This window comes from Falco peregrinus, chromosome 5 (genome assembly GCF_023634155.1).
Source record: "Falco peregrinus isolate bFalPer1 chromosome 5, bFalPer1.pri, whole genome shotgun sequence".
Taxonomy (NCBI): domain Eukaryota; kingdom Metazoa; phylum Chordata; class Aves; order Falconiformes; family Falconidae; genus Falco; species Falco peregrinus.
Genome location: NC_073725.1, coordinates 88,503,716 through 88,523,679, shown reverse-complemented (window position 1 = coordinate 88,523,679; position 19,964 = coordinate 88,503,716). Strand labels below are relative to the sequence as shown.

General features: G+C 43.3%; 1 long non-coding RNA gene across 2 annotated transcripts in view; it reads left to right on the top strand.

Annotated features, from left to right (window-relative positions):
- LOC114010912 (uncharacterized) overlaps positions 1–19,964 on the top strand; it is a 44,105-nt gene that overhangs the window by 1,743 nt on the left and 22,398 nt on the right. For both annotated transcript variants that reach the window (XR_008747429.1, XR_008747428.1), the window contains exons 2-3: positions 787–900; positions 14,114–14,301. This is a non-coding gene — a long non-coding RNA (uncharacterized LOC114010912). The remainder of the gene's footprint in view (positions 1–786; positions 901–14,113; positions 14,302–19,964) is intronic.

Genomic DNA, 19,964 nt, shown 5'->3' with positions numbered 1-19,964 from the left:
TTGTGAATATCCTGCTTCAAGGTGAAACCCAAAATTAGGTCCCAGCAAATCTTTCAGGCTCTGGGCACTTAATTCCTGCACGGAATGGGAAAAAAAACACCCTGATGAAAGAACTGGGTAACAGTCACACAAAATTATGTGGAGTTGCTCACTCAATAGTTACATGATAGAGACTTTGAAGCTGTAGAGCAAGGCTTGGCTCATGTTAGCTGTTCCCAGACAAAGTGCAAGTGGGATAGTGTAAAAACCTGGCGCTGCTCTATGCAGAGATGGTGGTGTCTCCAAGGCAGAGCTAGTAGCAGTGCTCGGTTTTGCTGTGTATTGTGTTCATTTCTTCTGGATAAAGGCCTATGAATGTATTGCGTAGGAAATTTTAATCCTTCTGAAGCCCAGTACAGCATGTTGTTACCGAGAACAAACTATGGCATTGCTGATAACTCTGTACAGACTTTCAGCACAATACCTTAAATTTGGCATTGAAGCAAACAAGATCTTGCATGGAGGATTGTTCTATGAATTTCCCAAGATTTATGTCAATCCAGTTTCTCATTCCTCTTTGGATGTCACAGGCAATTGCTAGGAAGAGAACAAAAACCACAGGTTTATTGACAAGGCAGTGTTACAATCTAAGACAACCTATGTCCTTTCAGGTGAGCCACGATGATGGTAATGAAAGGCACAAGAAGTAGGGCACTGGTCCTGTGGGTGTTGACTGTTTCAGATTATTTGAGGTATTAAGAGACTATATTGGAGGCAATTTTAACTCTAGGAAATATCCCCATGCAGTGCAGGCAGGACCCACAGACAGAACCAGCTCTAAGGAGACTTTAAATCAAGTCTGGACCTGCTCTGTTCTTGCTCAGTGAAGTCAGTTCCAGCCATGTGGACAGCTGAGTGAAGGTAGGAACCCATGAGTGATATTTTTTAGCCTGGAAACAAACTCTGCGATCGCTCTCTATCCTTGGGCTTTAGAATTATTCTACTTGTTTGGTACTGTTACCTGTTGAATGTGATTGTTGGCTCAGGTAGGTTTTAATGTAGCTGTTATATATGTCGATTTTGTTGGAAGGTGAAAGAGTCTTGTAAACGATATTGAATCCTTTCACTCTGGGAAATAAAAGAGTACGTTTTCAGAAAGAATCGACGTTTTTTTGGAGTTTTAAGGAAGTCAACCCATTGTTTCCAACCTTCTGTGTGGCCTGGGTGGTGCCTGGGGCTGTCACATCTCTTAATTGGACTTCACAGAAGGGGCTCATGAATAGTTCCATTTTTATGAACAGAAAAACATTTTAGAATATATGGGACTTACTCATGGCTTTCCAACAGTGACAAGCAAATTAAGCAACCTGGAACATCTCTGTGCAATTCCTGCCTAGTGGTTCTGTGTTTGGTTTCAGCTAATAAGTAGAACAGTAAGGGAGTCAGAGCTCAATCCTTTTGCCTTAGAAATCCAAAATGTGGAGCTCTCAGCTGAAACATGAGCTTTTAACTGCAGTGCTGTCATAACCCTAAGAGTAATGGTAAACTCACATTGCTTGATAGGAATCACAAGAGATGTTGGTCCCCAGCCATCCCAGATAGGTTTTGTTCATGCCAGGCAGCAATAAGGGCAGCTGCCGCTGGAACCACGTTGCCCATCTTTCACTGCAAAAATTTTGGAGTTCAGGCCTTAGCTTTAGTAGCACCGACTTCAGTATTGTGTCTCTAACCAGAATGCTGGGTAATGAGGTCAGATTTACCTGTGGTATAAAGAAGAGCAAACCCATCAGTATGGCTTGAGGTTCTGGATAAGCATTTACATCAGAGGAGGCTATTAAGGGAATACATGCAGCATTATTGTAACAAAGTTAAATATTTTAGTTGCCTGTCCCCATCTAGGGTGTTAAGTCTGTTTTCTTGGTTACTAGCTTGCCCTTTGCTGAGATCTCTGCTTATAAAGTTGTCTAATATTTACCACACCTCCTCTGCTTTTCAGCTCTGTTACATGTAGAGAGCTGCTGTTATACTCGGAGCAGCACAATGTGAGCTGTGCAGTGACGGCAGTTAACCATGGCATAGACCTTCCCCCAGCACAGTGATGTGGGAGTTGGAGAATATATGTTAGGACTGACCTGGCAAGTGTATGCGTTAAACTGGCTCATGTATCTGTCCACTGTGTTATAGGATCCGCACTCAAGTATTGCCAGGATTGAGAGTGTATCTTCCAGGCTGGTCAGTGTTGAGTTAACAGTCAGCTGTGCCATGTCTTCTGGGGTATCAAGATCAGGAACTTTGAACTAAGAAGAAAAATGTGTAAGTGTTGTCCAAAGACAACATTTACTGTTGTGCCAAGGCTGTGGATGTAAAGCAAAGTCTTCTGTGAGTCAGGGAGAGAGAATGACAGAATGTTTTTGTGGTACCACAGATGTTTGTGGGCAGTACTCCCTGAGAAGGAGACCAGAAATAGACTATACCAGGGCAGATCTGCATTTTCTTATGGAACAGTGAGTTGGGAATAGTCTGGTGCCATGGAGGATGAGAGTAAAAAACCCTTCAGTTTTGTGTAAAGAGCCTTCTAGGGGAAAATGTCAGGTATTCTCCTGGAAATGGGCCGTTATGTATCAGCAGGAGGTCTTGCCTGTGAAGTGTTTAGCTAGTTAATTAGTTTTAAGTATAGTCTATAACTTTTAAGCTTTAAGGAGAATCTAATAAAACTGCCTGAAAACCTGTCGTTGGTTAACATTTGTTGATTTGAGATTTGCCAAGGAATATTCTTTCAGATCTTCACCTTCCACTGTCTCTTCTGTGCAGCATCCATCTACAATACCCCTTTCTCTCCCACCTCATCGCTTCCACTTCCTTTTTGCTCCCACCTTTCCCTGCTCTGTCTTGACCATTTTCTTACTGCCGCCTTTTCCACACTAATCCCTTTGGCGGGGATGAGTTGGCTGAGAGCATTTGTAAGATATTACCTACCCAGGTCTTTAAGACCCTAAATAAAATTGCCAAATAACGATTATCAGGTGAAAGGGCTTTAGGTTGGCTTGTAATTAGTGCTTAGGTCAATTGTTTGTAAAATTGAATGTGTGCTGAGTCTGTATCTCGCTCTACCTGTCATACTAGATGGTAAGTTTCTGTTTCAGGGATTCCGACCCCTTGTGTTAGCCCAGACAGTACTGTCAGCTCTCTGGGAATTTAAATATTTTATATCTATATATATTAAATAAATTTTATAAATATATAAAAATAAAAAGCAACTGGAAGCTGAGTTGTGTAATGCTGGTGTAAGTAACTAACTTAGCAAGATAAAGCTGTGGGACATTGCCAGACTGCATGTGTTTGCGTGCAGGTGTTTACCCAGTTAAAAGGCAATCTTGTTCTGAAATGTGATTCTGTGGAGGTGGAATTGAAGTAACTTCGCTATGTTTCCTTTCTCCTCATATAAAATGGTTTATTTTACTGAGGCGGGGAAAGGTGCTTTTTTCTAGTTGCTCTGAAAAATTCACACCTAAAGACTTTCAGGACTGTATTTGAGAGGAAAGCAGTCATTACTAAAAAGTTAGTGCACACCATGCTGAGGAGGTTAGATGCATCAAGGCTCTCCACAAAACCTGGTGTTTCAAACCCTGATGGGTTTCAGATCATGTGTTCTGATATAGCATTGTTTCTCACAGAGTGAGGTGGATCCTAAGGGAATAGGAAAAGACATCAAAGCAATGGTAGGCTCTGTAGTCTGCAAGTCTTTTTGAGGCATTGTTTGTACACCAGGAGTTATCTCAAAGTGGCTTTGAAAGAAGTCTCTTGTTTGCTACAGTGTGTTTGAAGAGAGGGAGAGGTCACTTTCTCTGATGAAAATGAAGGATGTGTAATGTGGCAGCATTGGCCAGGGAACTTATGAAGCAGAGTGAATGTCTGCAAGACGCACACATCAGCATTTCTCCTTCCAGAGTTTCAGCTGCAGAATGAATGGGGAAATTGGATTGAGCTGCTGTGGTGCAGTTGGCAAATGTGCACACAGACAAGCTGTATTAGTCAAGATTCTGCTAGAAGTTGCTTGGGTGCTGTGGATGTGGTAGGCTAAGACATCTGGTTATAGAACAGCATGTTTGGCTTTTGACTTAACTTCAAGTAGGGGAATTGTGAATGCTGATAACGTTGGTGTTTAAGATTTAATCTAAGTGTTGGAATGGGAAGTTTATCAATATAACTCCCTTACACAGAGCTCTGTGTGTTTGCCTGGTATACGGTAACAGGGTGTGTTTTCAGTATCTCTGTAAGGAGTTAGCCAACTGGTTCATGTTTTGAGATTACAGAATTTTGGTTTAGTTTAACCAGTAGCAGCTGGTATATTTGTACCACTACCTAGTTCATCAGTTTAGTTTAAGTACTGTCAATAAGATTGTCTGAAACAATATGAAACATACCAAGTGGTTTGTTGAACATTACTTTTATTGGTGATTGGATAGGTAGTGTTACACATTCTTTAAACAAAATCAGCATTTTAACAAATACTAGCACTGGCTTACAGAATGTATAAAGTTAAAACATTAAGGCATGTTTTATAACTGCAGGATTATTTTTTTTAGAATTTCATATGAAGAGAAAAATCTGTTTTCCACATGAAAGCAGAATTGAATTATTTAATTACTGCAATTTCTGTCTTTGCTGTGAAACCAATATTATAATAATATTTAGATACATCCCAACCAAATGCTAGTCTAGCAGGATTCAGTTCCTGTTGGTCTTAACTGCTGTTGCCCTTTGTTACATTTTTTCTTAATGCATCATTTACATTGTTGTAGTTACAGCTTGGTATCATCATGTAGGTAGCTTGAAAGATCAATTCACTGTGTCATCAGGGTGTGCAACCCATTGCTACTGATTAGACTAAACTCAGAATACTAGAATGTATCTGGTATTTTAGTAGACCTGAGCAAATAATTTCTACTATTTTTGAAGGCTAAGTGTAATTTGAAGAGTCATTGTCTGGAGGAATTAGGAAAGGCAATACCCACATGAGAACTTTACTGTGACCTCTAAGCCAGTTTGATTTTAAAGATGATTTAAAAGAAATTCTCCTCACGGCTCATAGCAGAATATGCCTCTATTTCAGACATATTCCAAGCTCTTACCATTGGTTCTGATAACCAGTGATAATTAATAGCTTTCATCAAAGAGAGGCTGTGAAGAGGAGGCAAGCAGCTGGAATGCGTATTTCAATCCCTAATGCTACATGTGGGTCACATGTAAGTAATCTCTCCCACGTAAACACAGGCCTGATGCCTGCTTTAAGAGATGCAGCCATTGTGTGAGGAATCACCTCCATCTTGCCCTTACTGATTATTGTAAATGTAAAATGCAAAGCCCAGGAGGCTATCTGTTTTGCTTGGAAGCTGCTGCTAATTTTACTGTTGTTCAGTGCATACACTAGTAAAACTTACTCCAGCAATGTCTGGGTAAAAGGTTTGAAGTTCATTTAGTTTCGCTACTGAACAGATCTCTCCCAGATTCTTTTGCAACCAGTCTTTGGTCCCAGTTGTTCCATCCTGGCATGCTGATCCTGTAACAAAACAGATCCAAAGAGTTAACATACACTGGAGGGGGCATCTAGGCATCCTTCGTGTGAATGATTAAGTATCTGCCAACAGAAGGATGGCTAATCTTCCTATTGCAAGTGCAGGGTCTGATCTTCTGCTCTCAGATTCACTTCCAGACTGGGAAAATGGTTATGGCAACTGGAAATCCTATTCATTCTATAATATCACGCCTCATCACGTCAGTATTCCCTGTAGCTTCAAAGGGAGAAGTGATTGCCCTTCACAGGGTTGTAATGAACAGTAGAAGTGACTGAATCTCAGTGTGGGGAAGATGTGTGATTGTTAGGCGTAAAAATCTTCAATGTTTGGAATACAAAAGGTACTCCGTACAAATACTAGTGCTTTACTGGCAATTTAGGTGTAGGCACCTTACCTGAGTCTGTGAACTGGGCTGTCAAATAGACCTTCTGAAACTCATACACATCATGTTTCTTCCTTGCTGACAATCCTGGGTAGACCCCATCAACTGCTGCAATGCTGGGGAACAAACCATATAATAGTTGATTTCCATGTGGGTAAAACAACAGAGATGAGTGGAGTGAAATGAGGAGAACTCGATGCTAACAAACCAAAGGCAGCAGATGCTAGTAGTTGTTCTGTAGCACGTGGGTAATCACTTTTGTTTTCTGCCGGGCCATATAATTTATGGTGTGCTTTAGAATAAGGATTGATATTTGATAAAGAAAATGCCATCATTAGAGCAGAGTCATGGACTGATTTTGCTTGTACCCAATAATAAACACGGATGTAAAAAGCAGCTCTTGCTTGATCAGTAAGTAGCAATGCAAGAGTGACTGCCCTTGTAGCAACACTAAGCTAAAGCAGCCACAGCCCTGCAGGCAGGCACTGCACTTACAAAGCTTGGTAGTATGGGCACGGCATGCTGAGGGGCAGCAGCTCCAGCACTGTTGCGTTCACGTGGGGGAGCAGAATGTGCAGTCTGTGCAGCCATGTAGCTGTGTCTTCCAGGGACATGTCAGTAATTTGTGGGAAGATGATCTCAGCTGACATCATCAGCATAGTTTCTCGAACTTTAGTGCTTCCTAGGAAGTCAGAGCTCTGAGAAAGGAAGAAGAAATTGAAGCAGGTGATGAGCAGAGCTGTTAGAAAGCCTTGAATATTGAAGCTATGCAGAAAAAGTGGTGAAGGAAAAACTGGCAAAATAACTACAATTACTCTTCTTTGCTGCTCTCCTCCCCTTCCTTCCTCTCCTGTTTAACAATAAAAGTGGGAAATACGACCTGACTCTGTCCTTGTTGAGGATTTGACCTTGGCAATTCAGGTTTTCTTTTGTCAGCAGAGTTGGACAGCAAAGCAAGCCAGGTGCTTGAATTTCCTTTCCCTTACACTCCCACAGCCACTACTTTTGTTATGGCAGTCAGCAGTGGTCGCATTGTATGAAGTGGAGCTGGGGTAAGCTCAGGCTTCTCAGCTTGGCTTGCTGTTAACTTGTACAAATAGCCTTAGCGCAGCAGGGCCAGGGCAAGCAGTGGTCTTGCTCACTCATACACAAATGTTTTAATGGATGTTAGCGATACTAGGGGCATGGTCCAGAACCTTTCATAAGTCATTATCCACCACAGATCAGCAGTAGAGAAGCCCTTGCTGTTTACATCCTGGCTGTAGGTTTGAGTGGTGAATGTGCTTCCCAAACATGGCCTCTGAAGAGGAACTAGTTACACTGGTTTATGCACAGAGGTTAAGCCAGGGTAAGGTCTGGACTGAGATCAAGATCATACTGGAGCAGGATGAAATCCTTTCTGGCTTGTCTTCCAGGTTTACTTTATATCTGGCCATGAGAGTCACAGAGTTGGAAGCCTGAAAGTTCACCTGTGACCTGTTCTGCTCCCCAGGGCTCAGTTATCGTGGATGCTTGGGCTACTTACCTTCAGGGCAAAAGTGCTGAAGTCCTCTAGGAAGGCACTGAGGTATTGGAGAGGCTCCTTCTTGTGCCCAATTGCCTCCAGGACCATCTGGATGGCTGAGGGGCTGTAGATGGTCTTGCTCTGAACAGTCAGCTGGGCCAGTGCCTCAGCTGAGAGAAGGTCTAGGGAGTCTTGCTGGAGAAGCCAGAGCACAGAGTGAGGCCTGGAAACCAAGCCACAGCATTCTCCCCCATGTCACCTCTCTCAGCCCACCTGAGCTTTGACATATAAGGAACATTTAACTTCTCTCAGTTTCAGACAAGCAGTGCACAGTACTGAGATTACATTTAATAATAGTTGTTCTCTGCTGCTAGACAGGTGATTTGTGAGAATATTCTTAGCAGACCATCTGTAATTTAGTATTTGCTCTTCCTGTGTCTTTTGCTCTTTCTTTTGCTCTTTCTTTTTGCTTTTATTTCCTTTCTATTGCTCTTACTGTGTCCAAACAGTACCAGACACTGCTGTTTGGAGCTTGTCATTGAAATCTTGTCTTCCTATGGAATTTATATTCTGCTGATAAGATGGTTATCTCCTAGAGCCAGTGCTTTTGACACCATTTTAGCATTAAAACTTAACAAGAATAAACTTAATGAGGAAAAAAAAAAGGAAGCACATAGGAGAAAATTAACAACACATAACTGATTAAGTTGAACTATGTTCCTGTCAGCTTGTTTCACGGCTAACAATAAAATGCTAGATATTTTGTATCTAGCCCTTACCCCATGGAAGTTGCTTTTCAGTGTTGCAAAATCAGAGTATGATCCAAAAGCAGTGAATAAACCAAAATACCGTAGCAGCCATTCTCTGTCTGCTGCAGTGCCCTGTGTGCAGGCAGAGCCTACAAAAGGAACAGCAAAGCTCAGAAGATACATAACTTCTTTAACTGAATCGCTGAGGTGTGTAATACTGTGAGTCCCCACTGACAATGAAATATATGTTATAGTTCATGTTACAAGCTCCCTGTGGGGATCCAAGCACTACCAGAGAGGAGATGGGGGAATAATTTAGCCTTTGAGCATACTGGGCTGGCCAGATTCCTGCCCTGTCAGCAGTTCTAGTTTTGTTCTTGATGCAGCTTCTGTTTCTTCACCTCAGCTCTCAGCTGTCTGAGAAGGGTTTCAGTCCTCTAAAGAGGATGGTGGGATCTTTCTCTGGCTGCTGTGAGCTGAAGGGCTAAGCAGAAGCCTGAGGAGTGAGAGAGGACTCATTAGGTATTAGCAGGCGATTCAGCTCATTTGTCTGCTGGGGAAGCAGCTTATCCAAAGGTAGAGCCACTTCTCTGTCTATTGACTTCAGGGGACGCTAAAGGCCTAGTATTGGTTAGGCATTTAACTGTCAGGTTGCTAAAATGATAAAATGACTCTTGCCCACAGAAAGAACAGGTCTGTATGTCACCTGAAATCAAAGATGTTTTATGAGGTGGCTGAATTTTTCTGCCTTTCTGTGTTCCTGAATACCTGGACATGAGCAGGCCCAGACATTTGTTACCTGAGTTCTGCAGATGGAAGTGAAGAACTCTCTTAATGAAGGAGTAGATGTGCTCTGGATTCTCATAGGCCCCTTGGGCTTTGTGTTCGTCCAGGATCTTCACTCTGCAGGACACGAGTAGGCCAGGTAAGCCAGCTGCAACTAAGCAATCCACAGCCAGTGGGGCAGGACCTGCAGAGCCCTCTGCCACTGAGTGGAGAGGTGTTAGGGCTGCATTCAGGAGATGTTTCCATTCCCTTGATGCCAGGGAACAGACACGTTAATCAAGAGCGTGACCAGAACTGCTTCTTCAGGAGATCAGGCTCTTTGGTTGCTTTTACGTGGATTTGCAGGTGTATTGGAGTGAAGCGGTCTCTGCTTAGAGTCTCCTCTTTGTGGCCTGAAATGTGAAACTGCAGTGGCAGCCAAGTAAGATCATAATGATATTTACCAAATGTGTATCTCAGGTTTGGTACTGGTTGTTTGGGGTGGTGAAAGCTGCTCTCCTCACCCCAGTAGTTAGGCTCCCATCTTTACAGGCAAACAAAGAACTAAGAAGAATGTCACTGAAATGATAGTGGACTTGATACCTACATGGCTGCAAGAGATTCGCATGTCATGTCACTGGGTAAGAAGCCGAGACTCTGTGCATTGAGGCTGCTCAGGAAGAGGCCAAGCTTTCCTCCAAACCAGGCAAAATAGTCTTCAGTAGAGAAGAGCTCAAATGCTGTGCTTAAGTGACAGAAGATCTGCCCCAGGATAAATCGTTTCACGTCACCATGAGGAAGCAGAGATAGATTACGCTTCAACCAAAAGAAAAAGATATCATTAAAAGTGTGCAATGCAGTTTAATATTAAAGGTGGAACTGGTAAAAAGGAGTCAAACCGAGGGCCAAGCAGTTCTGAGATAACCTTACTGGAGATGTATCTTGAGACAAGATGAAGTAATTTAATTTGCTGCTGTTTATGCAGTTTTGGTGGCTTGTCTGCTCGATGTGGGACTGCAGTGAGTGTGAGTCCAGGGCTTGCCCCTTCCGGGGCAGTTAAGGGTGTGAATACACAAACTGCTGGTGTAGCCTGCTCTGTCTCCAGCACATGGCCTGTGGGTACAGCCTCCTGGGGGATCCTCTGAGGATGCTCATGGCTATAGGTAGTAAAAGACCCAGGGCTTTTACTGTTTGATTAAGGAGACCATAATGCAATGCCTACACAATGACTCCTTTGTTCTTTCCCTGAGACTTGTTAGGCTTTGTGACAACACTGGAATTCAAACCGGGTTAAAGAGTGGCAGTATTGTAGAGAATCTGTATCCCTCCCAGGATGGGACCCAGGGTAATTAAGGGTTGTGGCCTCTTCCTACCCTGGAACCTCAGCTTCCACATCAGCGTGCACTTCATGTGTAAGCTGCTTTATTCCAGCCTCTTGAACAAGAGGTAAAGTTGCTACCTGCTTTGCAGCTGCATTGAATGCATCCATGAAATCCCCAATGGTGTGAGAGCTCAGAGAGCTGAAGACCTTGACTGCTTTGTCCATGTCACGCAGGACATCGCTAGCCAGCGTGTAAGCTGCCAGTTGCTCTGGGCTGAGCCCTGCCACAGCATCATCCTGTGAAATCAAATGTTAAAATATTGGCCTTGCCTTATGACAGCAAGTATTCACTAGCTGTGAAAGGCTGCCAGGCAGGATTTGGGTAAGTAAGAGTTACTTACAACGCTGAAATCTGCATTCATGTCGGTCAGGTCTTTGTATGTAGCCAAGGAGCTGAAGGAGCCCAGATTTGTTTGTAGCCAGCCCAAGCTTCCCCGGGTGTTCTCAACACATGGGCTACCTTTTAAACAAAGTGTAATTCAAGGGTGATATAAGCAGCGGTTCAGTCCCCCGGTTCTTCTGTGAGAATAATATGACTGTACCCAGAATGTCTGGGTGCCTAAATCCCTCTGTGATATCAGCAGCACTGAAGTGGCTAATGCCCAACATGTACCTTTAGACCTGTAAGCAGCTGGTAAGGAAATGGCATTCCCATACCTTTTGGCAAAGATCTAGGGATCAGAATGTGAATTTGTGGACATTCTCAGATATTATGGTAATGGAAGCTGGGGAGGTGCCAACCAGCTCCCAGCTGGTGAGCTGCCACTGTGGTGAGGGGCAACGATTAACACCAGGGCTTGTCCTTGCCTCAGGGAAGAACACAGCTGCTCCTGCAGACACTCTGTGCTCCTTCTCTCCTTGCTATAGAGCAAAAAGCAGTTGACATCTTCCAATTTTAACTGGATTGTCTTCTTCATGAGTAAATGCCCAGCATCCTGTAACTCTGTATGTTACTGCTTCTGACAGAGACACAGGGAAGTTACAGGAGGGAGGGTGTGTGGGACACCTTCAGCATACCTCCTTGAGAGGTCTTGGCAGACAGGTAGCTTTTTGCAAAGCTGTAAACATCCTGGTGGGTAGCGAGGGACATCTGTGGAAAACTGCTTTCTAAGCCGCTCATTCTGTGAGAGAAGGGAAAGCAGGAGGTTCATTGTAGCAGTAAAGCCTTGGTTTCGGTGACTGAAGTCACCAAAAGTTTGTAACATGGTTGCACATGAGAACTGTGCAGTCTATGGCCTGTTTTCTCAGTGGTAACCCAACTTCTTTCTTTAGACAAATTTGAATTGTTAAATAAGATTGTTATGCCAGAACACTTGGAATAGTTGGATAGAGATGACACAGCCCTGGTCAGAAACTGGAGCTGTGAGAGAATGGATCTATTGGGAATGAAAACAGGAAGGAAGTGTGAGCCTGGGATTTTAAGAGCCATGATACAATTTTGTTTCTGTATTCAGACAGGATCAAGTAGAGAATTCCTATTGTCCTTACTATGTGCAAAAGCTGAAGTGAAAAGCAAGGTTGAAGTGAATGCAGGCAATGGAGTACTCACATAATTTGGTATATTCTACAGGGTATGTTCCTTGGGATAGCTGCAAGGGCAGAGGCATTTATGCTGCCCAGCCACAAACTGAGCTTGTTCTGGAACCAGTCCTTGTACTGGGAGACACTGAAAGTAGGGAACTGGTCTTGGAGTCTGCGAAAGATTGCACTGAACATGGCGTCTCGAACTTGGACATTTGCCAGGGATGGTAAGCCTTGCTGCAAAACAAAGTGGGTAAGAACACAAATCAGCTGTGAGCAGGTGTTTCCCAGCTCTTGCTGTAGCAAGCGTGTGGGTCTGTGTGTAATAAAGCATTTGACAGGGGGCCCAGCTCTGGGAAGATACTCTCTAGGTCCACATGGCCTGAAGCCTGGTAGTTTGTGCTGGACATTGTTCCCCCAATTCACTGTGATCTAAAACAAGATCCCCATGAGCAGCTGTGTTTCCCTGCAAATCCAGAGCAAGGGTCAGTATCTCACCTGAGAAGCAGTGGCCACAAACTCTGCAACAAAGGCAGAGATGTCCAGAGCTGGCCTGCTGTCCAGGGAGACCAGGAGGGTTTCAACCATGCTGGTATCATCCAGGACTCCAGGGTCAAAAAATACGTGGGCGAGCTGGGTATCCGTGAGATTGTCTCTCACATTGAACTGCAAAACAAATGGGACGTGATCAGCAAGCAGTACGATTTTGCTAACAGGTGGAGACCTAAGCTATAGAGTTGGCTGGATTCCCCACATTGGGAAGAGCTCTGCTATGGCTGAAGCAATGTCTGTTTACTGAATTAGATCAGCTAGGAGCATGCTTAGCCTTGTGCATGCAAGGAGCTGTAGCAGAGCAGGATGCTAAACCTGAGCAAAGGCAAAGCACTTGGGTCTGAGTCAGAAAACAAACTAACCCCACGGAAATCTGTCATTAATCTGGTGAAATCTTCATAATGAGCATTGGCTGCAAATGCCCCCAAGTTCTTTTCCAGCCAGTCCAGGCTTGTTTCCTGTCCCAAAGCACATGCAGAACCTGCAGCACAGGAGAACAGGTTTGCTAGAATGCACAGGAATGCTGAAAACCCATTTTAGATTTTGGCTCATTTTACCTGTCATGGTGTGTTGGCTTTCAAGGAAGGTCACAAAAGCACTACAGATGCCTTGCTGATTCATGGGCAACAGGGATGGGTATGCCTGGCTCAAGAAGGACACACTGTGGAGGGAAATCACATGGGAAAGATTTAATTCTTGCTTTCTAGCTAGTGCCATGTTGCTATAGATGGCAGAGATGTGACTCCAGAGTAAACAGTTTTACAAAATGAAAGGAAGAGGAAGAGAAAGCTTAGTTGTTATGAAATGGCACGTTGCTTTGTTTCTTGCTGGCTGTGCTCTGTATGTGAAAGACTGGGCTACCAAGGGTCTTTGAGAGATGTGTGCCCCAGGGCAGGATTAGCTCCGTGCAGATATTTATCTAGGTTGTTCTCGGAAGTCCTTAGAGACTCTGATAGTACAGCCTCCCCTAGTGATCTCTTTGCGTGCTTCATGGATCTTAACCCCCCCCCGAACAGCTCGTGAAATGGGTAATTAGCTTCACTCCCTGTATTGCCAAATTAATTTCAGAGTGCTTTCTGAAGAGTCAATATAAACTGCTAGATCTGAAGCACTTGCTATAGATACAGAAGTCCTGTACAGATGCAAAAAGCAGAGCTGTGTCGTGCCAGCCCATGAGAATAAAGTTGTGCCAGAAAAGGGAAATACAGGACCAGACTGGAAATGTCTGTTCTGAGCCCAGCCCTGCTGTTTGTTTTCCTGTGTTTTTCCTGGGTCAAAGCAGGACTGCTGTTGGCAGTGTGGTCTTCCCTGCTTTGCGTCGCCCAGACGTGACTGTCTGTGCAGTTTCCCTCCAGTGCTGCCCTTTGGAGTTTATTTCTCAGCTTAACATATTTCATTAACAGGGATATTTCCTCTTCCTGATATTTTTTCATCTTACTGCTCCTAATTGCACTATTTTACAAACAGGTAAAATCTATTTGATAGAAATTACAAATGACTTTGTACTGTATTAGAAAATGGGTTTATTTGCTTTTGCACAGTTTTACTTAAAGGAACAAAGATCTGACCCTGGCTGTTTTATTTACTTGATGGAGCATTTTTGTAAATGATACTCTCTTGCACATATGTTCTTTAGCACAGTGCTGCCCTGGCAATTCTTTGCTCTTTCCTGACAACCTCCTTTTTTTTTTGTTTTGCACACAGTAAAGAGGATGCTTCCCTGGTGTACTTACAGAGCTCTGAAACTGTCACAACCAGAAATGTGGGACAGGAGGAGTTTGGTGTCCTCCTTGTCCGCACTTGGCAGTAGCAGAGTGAGTCTTGCAAGGAAACGAGTCCATTCAGCAGGGCTGAAAGCTGGAAATTCTGCCTCGATGTCTCCTGCGAACTGGGTGAGCATCTTTTTCCTCACATTGTTGTTCTTTATAGTGGTTATTGCCAGCTGAAAGAGAGGTAATGAACATCAGTGAGAAGGCAGGATTTTTAATTTTTTAGGGACCCTAGTGCAAAGCCACAGGGACTAGGCATTGTAGAAAAAGACCCAGGGTGAGTCCCATTGAAGGGAAGATGCATCTTAGGGATATCCTGTGAACCTGCCATGTAGGCAGCCAACACCAAGGGGTAGCTGTCAGTCTTAGCAGGTGTCCCTGAGTGAGGCAGGGTCACTGAAGGCACTGTCTGCATGCTTGTGACTACTCAAGGACAGGGAGGTGCATGTCTCAGGTGAGGAGTGGCTACAAGGATCAGCCTCCTCCACAGAGCACAGATCACAAGGTTCAGTAGCTATGCTTGGTACAACCACAGCATTGCCATAAGCATGCGCTTGAGTATCAGCCAGCCATTAAGCCTCGGGCACTGGTGTTTGAGCACTTTGGGCCAAACACCCATGATGAGAGGTGGTATGTGATGTGCTTTGTTGCAATTCTTCATACTTCGAGATAAAGGCTCAGAAACCATCTTTGATGGTGTCTTTCAGATTCTGGATAGCTGAAGTCCATGCTGCACTGGGTTTATGCTGGACTTGCAGTGTTAATACCCTACCTGGGCTGCCTCTCTGTTGAACTGGTCTAAATACTGATAGATTTCCTCTGATGGTTTGTTGTGTAGTTTTGCAAGGATCTGACACATCTCCCCTTCTTCATTAATGGCATCAGATGAAAGTGTCAGGGATGCTAGTTGTCGTGGGGATAATTTGTCCAAGACATCCATCTGTGCAAAGGGACACAAAGCAGATGACAAACTTTTTAAGCATGTGAGTGATTTGTAAAAGCTACTGCTTTCAAGAAGACTCAAGACAAATCTGCAAGGCTGGAATATCCACAGGACTTGTAAAGTCCTTTTTCCATCAGGATGTGTACTATTTCATTTCTGAATACTACTGTAGCTCTGCAAGTGCCACTAGCCAGTGAAAAGCAGTAAAAATGTTTGTGATAATTGAACACTAATGCCAGAATATTTTTTAAGGGCAGTGATCCATCACCTCCCATGCTGCATAGAGCATAAAGGCATTGCAAATGTTGGCAAAGTAATGTTTCATGGTGGAACACCGCCATGTGAATGCTAGTGAAAAAATATATTAAAAATACTTACTCCCACAAAGTGTTTGTTCCAAGTGACTAAGTCTTGATACTCAGCATATTTGCTAAAATTTCCAAGGTTTACTTCCAACCACTTCTGAGTACTTTGGGTTGCACTGTCGCATGCAACACCTGGAAAAATAATGACACTGGGAATGCTGGGGACTATATGTTCGTCTCTGACCTTCTGACTGGAAACCCTAGTCAATCTTGCAAGTTCCCAGTAAGCCCTTGCGGACAGCAGAATACTTTGAATTCACATTGGTGTGAGAGAGATCATTCATTATTAGAGTCTTCATTATTAACTAATAACATTTTTTTGTGCTGTTGTCTAAATTTGGGCTTGTTTAACAATGTTGAGCATCCAGTGTTGTGGCTGGCAATGGTTAAACTTAGTAGTGAGCTATCCAAAATAGGGGAGTTGCGAGAATCCTGTCAGTAAGAGGAAGGCCAGAGTCTTGGAGCAACAATATAAGTATCTGCTTTCTTTCCTTTTCTTGCCATTAGGAGCATATCAGACACTACTACAGGAATTTCTGCTGCTTCTCAAGCTGAGAGTGTGCTGGAAAGCTCTCAAAAGACATTCCCAAATTAAGACTTTTTATTCCGTTACCTGATTTCACTTTTGATGTCAAGAAGGTTTTACAGAATCCAAAAATATGGGGAATGTTTTCTGCTGGGATGACAGCATAGATTTTGTTGAAACCCTTCAACCTGCAGGAGGGAATGCTGGGATGGTCATGGAAGTATTTTGATTTAATCAAATCAGAATTTTCCAATAGCAAAAACTTTTTCATTAGAAAAATGTTAACAGCTTTCATCATTATTAATTATTATTAATTAACTATTGCAAGACCTTATCAGAGAGGTTCTTAAGAAGTAACTGCAAAGTATCTTCAGATCAGTCTGAACATATCCTACCTATGTGATAAGGCCATTGTTTTTTTTTTTAAAGTATGGTCCCTACTTGGTGCAATTGTTTTAAGATAAAGGTCACAGAATTGCTAAGGGTGCTCTTACACTGAAACTCAGCAAGTTTTTAGTTATATTCCATGCAAGCCTGAAAACGCTGAGTGTTTTACTGCGGTTACTTCTGCTTTCCAGCAGGAGCATCACATTCTGCTTTAAGAATATGTGAACGTATCACCAGAAAGCCATATACAGCATAAGTAAATAGAACTGCTCAGTTAAGATAGATATGTATGGAATGGGTGACTCACATTTGCTGATAAGAGTCACATGAAATATTGACAGGTATCTCTGGAACAATCATCTCATTCACCGCATGCAACACGTTTTGTAGAGTGTCTTGAAACCAGTCAGCAAAGCCAGCAGCTTTCATTTTGTGAAAACTAGGAGCTATTCCATGCAAGGCACTGCTTAGTAGGAGATGGGCAAGGTCGCTGTTCTGAAGCTCCACCTGCAATCACACAACACCTTTCAGTATAGTTGACATGTAATTTGTCATGCTAAACCTTCTGCAATTTGAGATATTGTTCAGGATTATTTCATATCTCTCTCTTTGTGCTTGGGAAGTCAGAATAAAGGTGACTGGGTTGTAGCATCAAGAGAAGGACCCAAGGAGGGCGCTCTTGGAAAGTGCTTGTTCTTGAATGGGTCTGTTTTCCCTGAGCTCTGCTCACATCTCTTCCCATCACATCCTGCTACGGCTCCGTGTAGCCCCTTAGAGGAAGAATAACTAGGTATCTAGACAGAAAAACAGATTGCTACAGCCTCAGGCCTTTAAGGAACAGCTATCCAAGGGTTTGACCTGTGGCCTTGTCTCAAGAAGGTTTCCCTGTGATGACAGCGAGGCTATAGGACAAGCCCTTCTTTTCTTCGGTCAGGGCTGGGGTTTGAGTATCAGACATCAGTGGGCATTGATTGAAGTAGCTGCAGTGTTTGGATGGAGGAGCTTTGAGGTACAATAAGGGAAGTTACCGATGCCATGTCATTCAGCGTGGCAAAGAACTTAGCAAGATCTGATGGTGTACGTAGGTTGTCCATGATGGTGATCACACTTGTTTCATCAGCCAGAGCCCCTGTTTCCAGTGTTAGTTGTGCCAGCTGAGCTGGTGACAGCTTTTCCAGAGCTGACATCTGAAAAGGAACACAGAAACACCTGTATATTCATAAACAGGTTCACTGTCAACGTTGTGGCAAGAAGTTATGGATCAGCTAAGTTTATGTAGGAAGGAGCCAACAATACTCAAATACAGCAAGCTTCAGTATGTGACCTACCCCACTGAAACTTGGATTGAGCGAAGAGAACTCATGCAGAGTGGCATGGGCACTGAAATAGCCGTAGTTGGCAGCTAACCATGTACTGCTGTTTGCATTCGGGGAACAGGTGACACCTGAAATGCAGAAGAGCCCACAGTCAGTAAACAGTCATCAGTTTCCTCAGCTGTTGGTTAGCGTGACAACAAAGCCTGCCTAGTGATAGGGATGGGAGGAACATCAGATCCACCTCAGCTGGGTTCAACAGGATGTTAGAGTGAGGGCAGCAAGCAGAGCAGATTCAGAAAGCATCTTCTTGTCTGTCTAATTTGTGTTAGAACTCTTATACCACTGTCCATCACTGTAGCATCTAGGAATTTAATGTGTAAAATTAATAGCAATAGCAAGATCCTAGTGGACTTCACAGAGGGTCTACATAACTCCCTTTTTGCAGTTAAAGTGCTCTGCTTGTGTATAGGTTTTAGGTTAGAAGATTTCAACCCAGGAAGTATTTGCCAAGCACAAAGATTAAATTTTACAATGGCAGAAAAAAGAAAAGCTCTTGAGTCATTAGTGTGCGTTTACCTTGAGTGGTGTGGTACATCTCCAGAAAGCTGTGTATTCTGTGATGGATGGAAAGTCTCTGCTCGTCTGTGTAATGCTCATACACTCTGTCCATTGCTTGCACACTGTATCAACACAAGAGCAGAAGTAGGTTATGGGTCAAACATCTGCAGAGAGCAGTTTTCCTTTGGAGGAAAAATTTGAGTCCATAGGAAACATGAGCTGAGAGTACTCTAGTGTCAGTAAACCTGAAATATTTAATTTGGTTTAAATAAAACTGTTCCTTTTCCTCCTTGTTCCCTTCATAAAGCCTTGAAAAATGAAATGAAGGTACAGACAGGCATTTTATCTGATGAATGATTTTGGCTGATGCAAAACTGTTGTGAAGCTCAGTACGCTAACAGCAGTAAGATGTCAGATACTCTGGGGAAAGTGATGCTGTTGGTTTGACAAGGTACCACCCTCAGGGAAGCTGGCTGCTCATGACTCACAGGTTTTGATGAGACTGGCAGTCAATACCCAGAGGCAGGAGCTGCAGGTAGTTGGCATTCATAGCTGGCAGGAATAGCTGCAGCTCCGAACCAAACCAGAAGGCATATTCGTTGGCTGTAAAGGTGCTGAGCGGTAAAGATTTAAAAAGGAAATCGAAGAGCAGCTCACGAATCCAGGGGTCAGGAAGGACAGTGAGATCCATCTGGAAACAAAACCAGCACACAAAAATTGATTTTAGCAATTACTGCTTTCCACAGGTAAGCTGCCTGGTGGCAAGAGAGGTTTCCTCTCCTCCCTGTCATGTGGTCTACAGTTTTCAGGAAAGCCACCAGTGTTTCAGCATGGATGTGTAGTAGCACAATGCAGCGTAATGCTGGAGTAATGAATTTTGGAACTGAATGAGATTATTATTGTAGCAAATTAATGAAATAGATGTGCTCTGCATTTTCGAGTAGAAAAGCCATTTGATCACGGCCTTAGCTAATGAAGATTATTATTCCTCGTGCCTAAGGGATGAGTTCTGAGTTGAAGTAACTAAATAAACATTGTGAAAGAAAATAAATAACCTTTTTAAATGAGTAAGGTATCTGCAGTGTAACCCATAACATGCATAAGAATAATTATTTTGTCTGGATACTCCTCTGGGAAACCCAGACATGTGAGCTCTAACCTAGTGGTCTAGAGCCCAGGGCTTACATTACTGTAGGAAAGAGTTTGTCTCTGTGGCATTTTAGTATTTCTCAGACTTGTAACAGGATGCTGTTCTCTGGGGTGGGAGCTTTTACCATACCTCTTCTGCTACAGCGTTCAGCTCCTTTATGAATTCAGTCAGCTCCTCAAAGGAGCGTTTCTCCATCTCCAGCAAAATCTGGACAGTAAGGCGTTCCCTCTTAAAAGCATTTGTGAGAACTGTCATCTCTCCTATTTGTCTGGCAGACAGAATGTCAAGAACTTCATACTAATGAGGAAAACACAGCAGAAAGAATACAGACTTCAAAAGCTGTTTGCTTGTCCCCTGATTACAGTTCTCAGCCATGTACATAGTTCATTGTTTATGTTTCTGACTGAATTCATCAAAGCCCTAAAGCCACCCAAATGTCTCTACCATGCTACGCAGCACCAAGTGAGAGCTTTTCCTAGCTGGGGTGGTTAAAAACGGTATTATGTCCTAACACAGAAGACTGAGGGTAATGCTAATCATC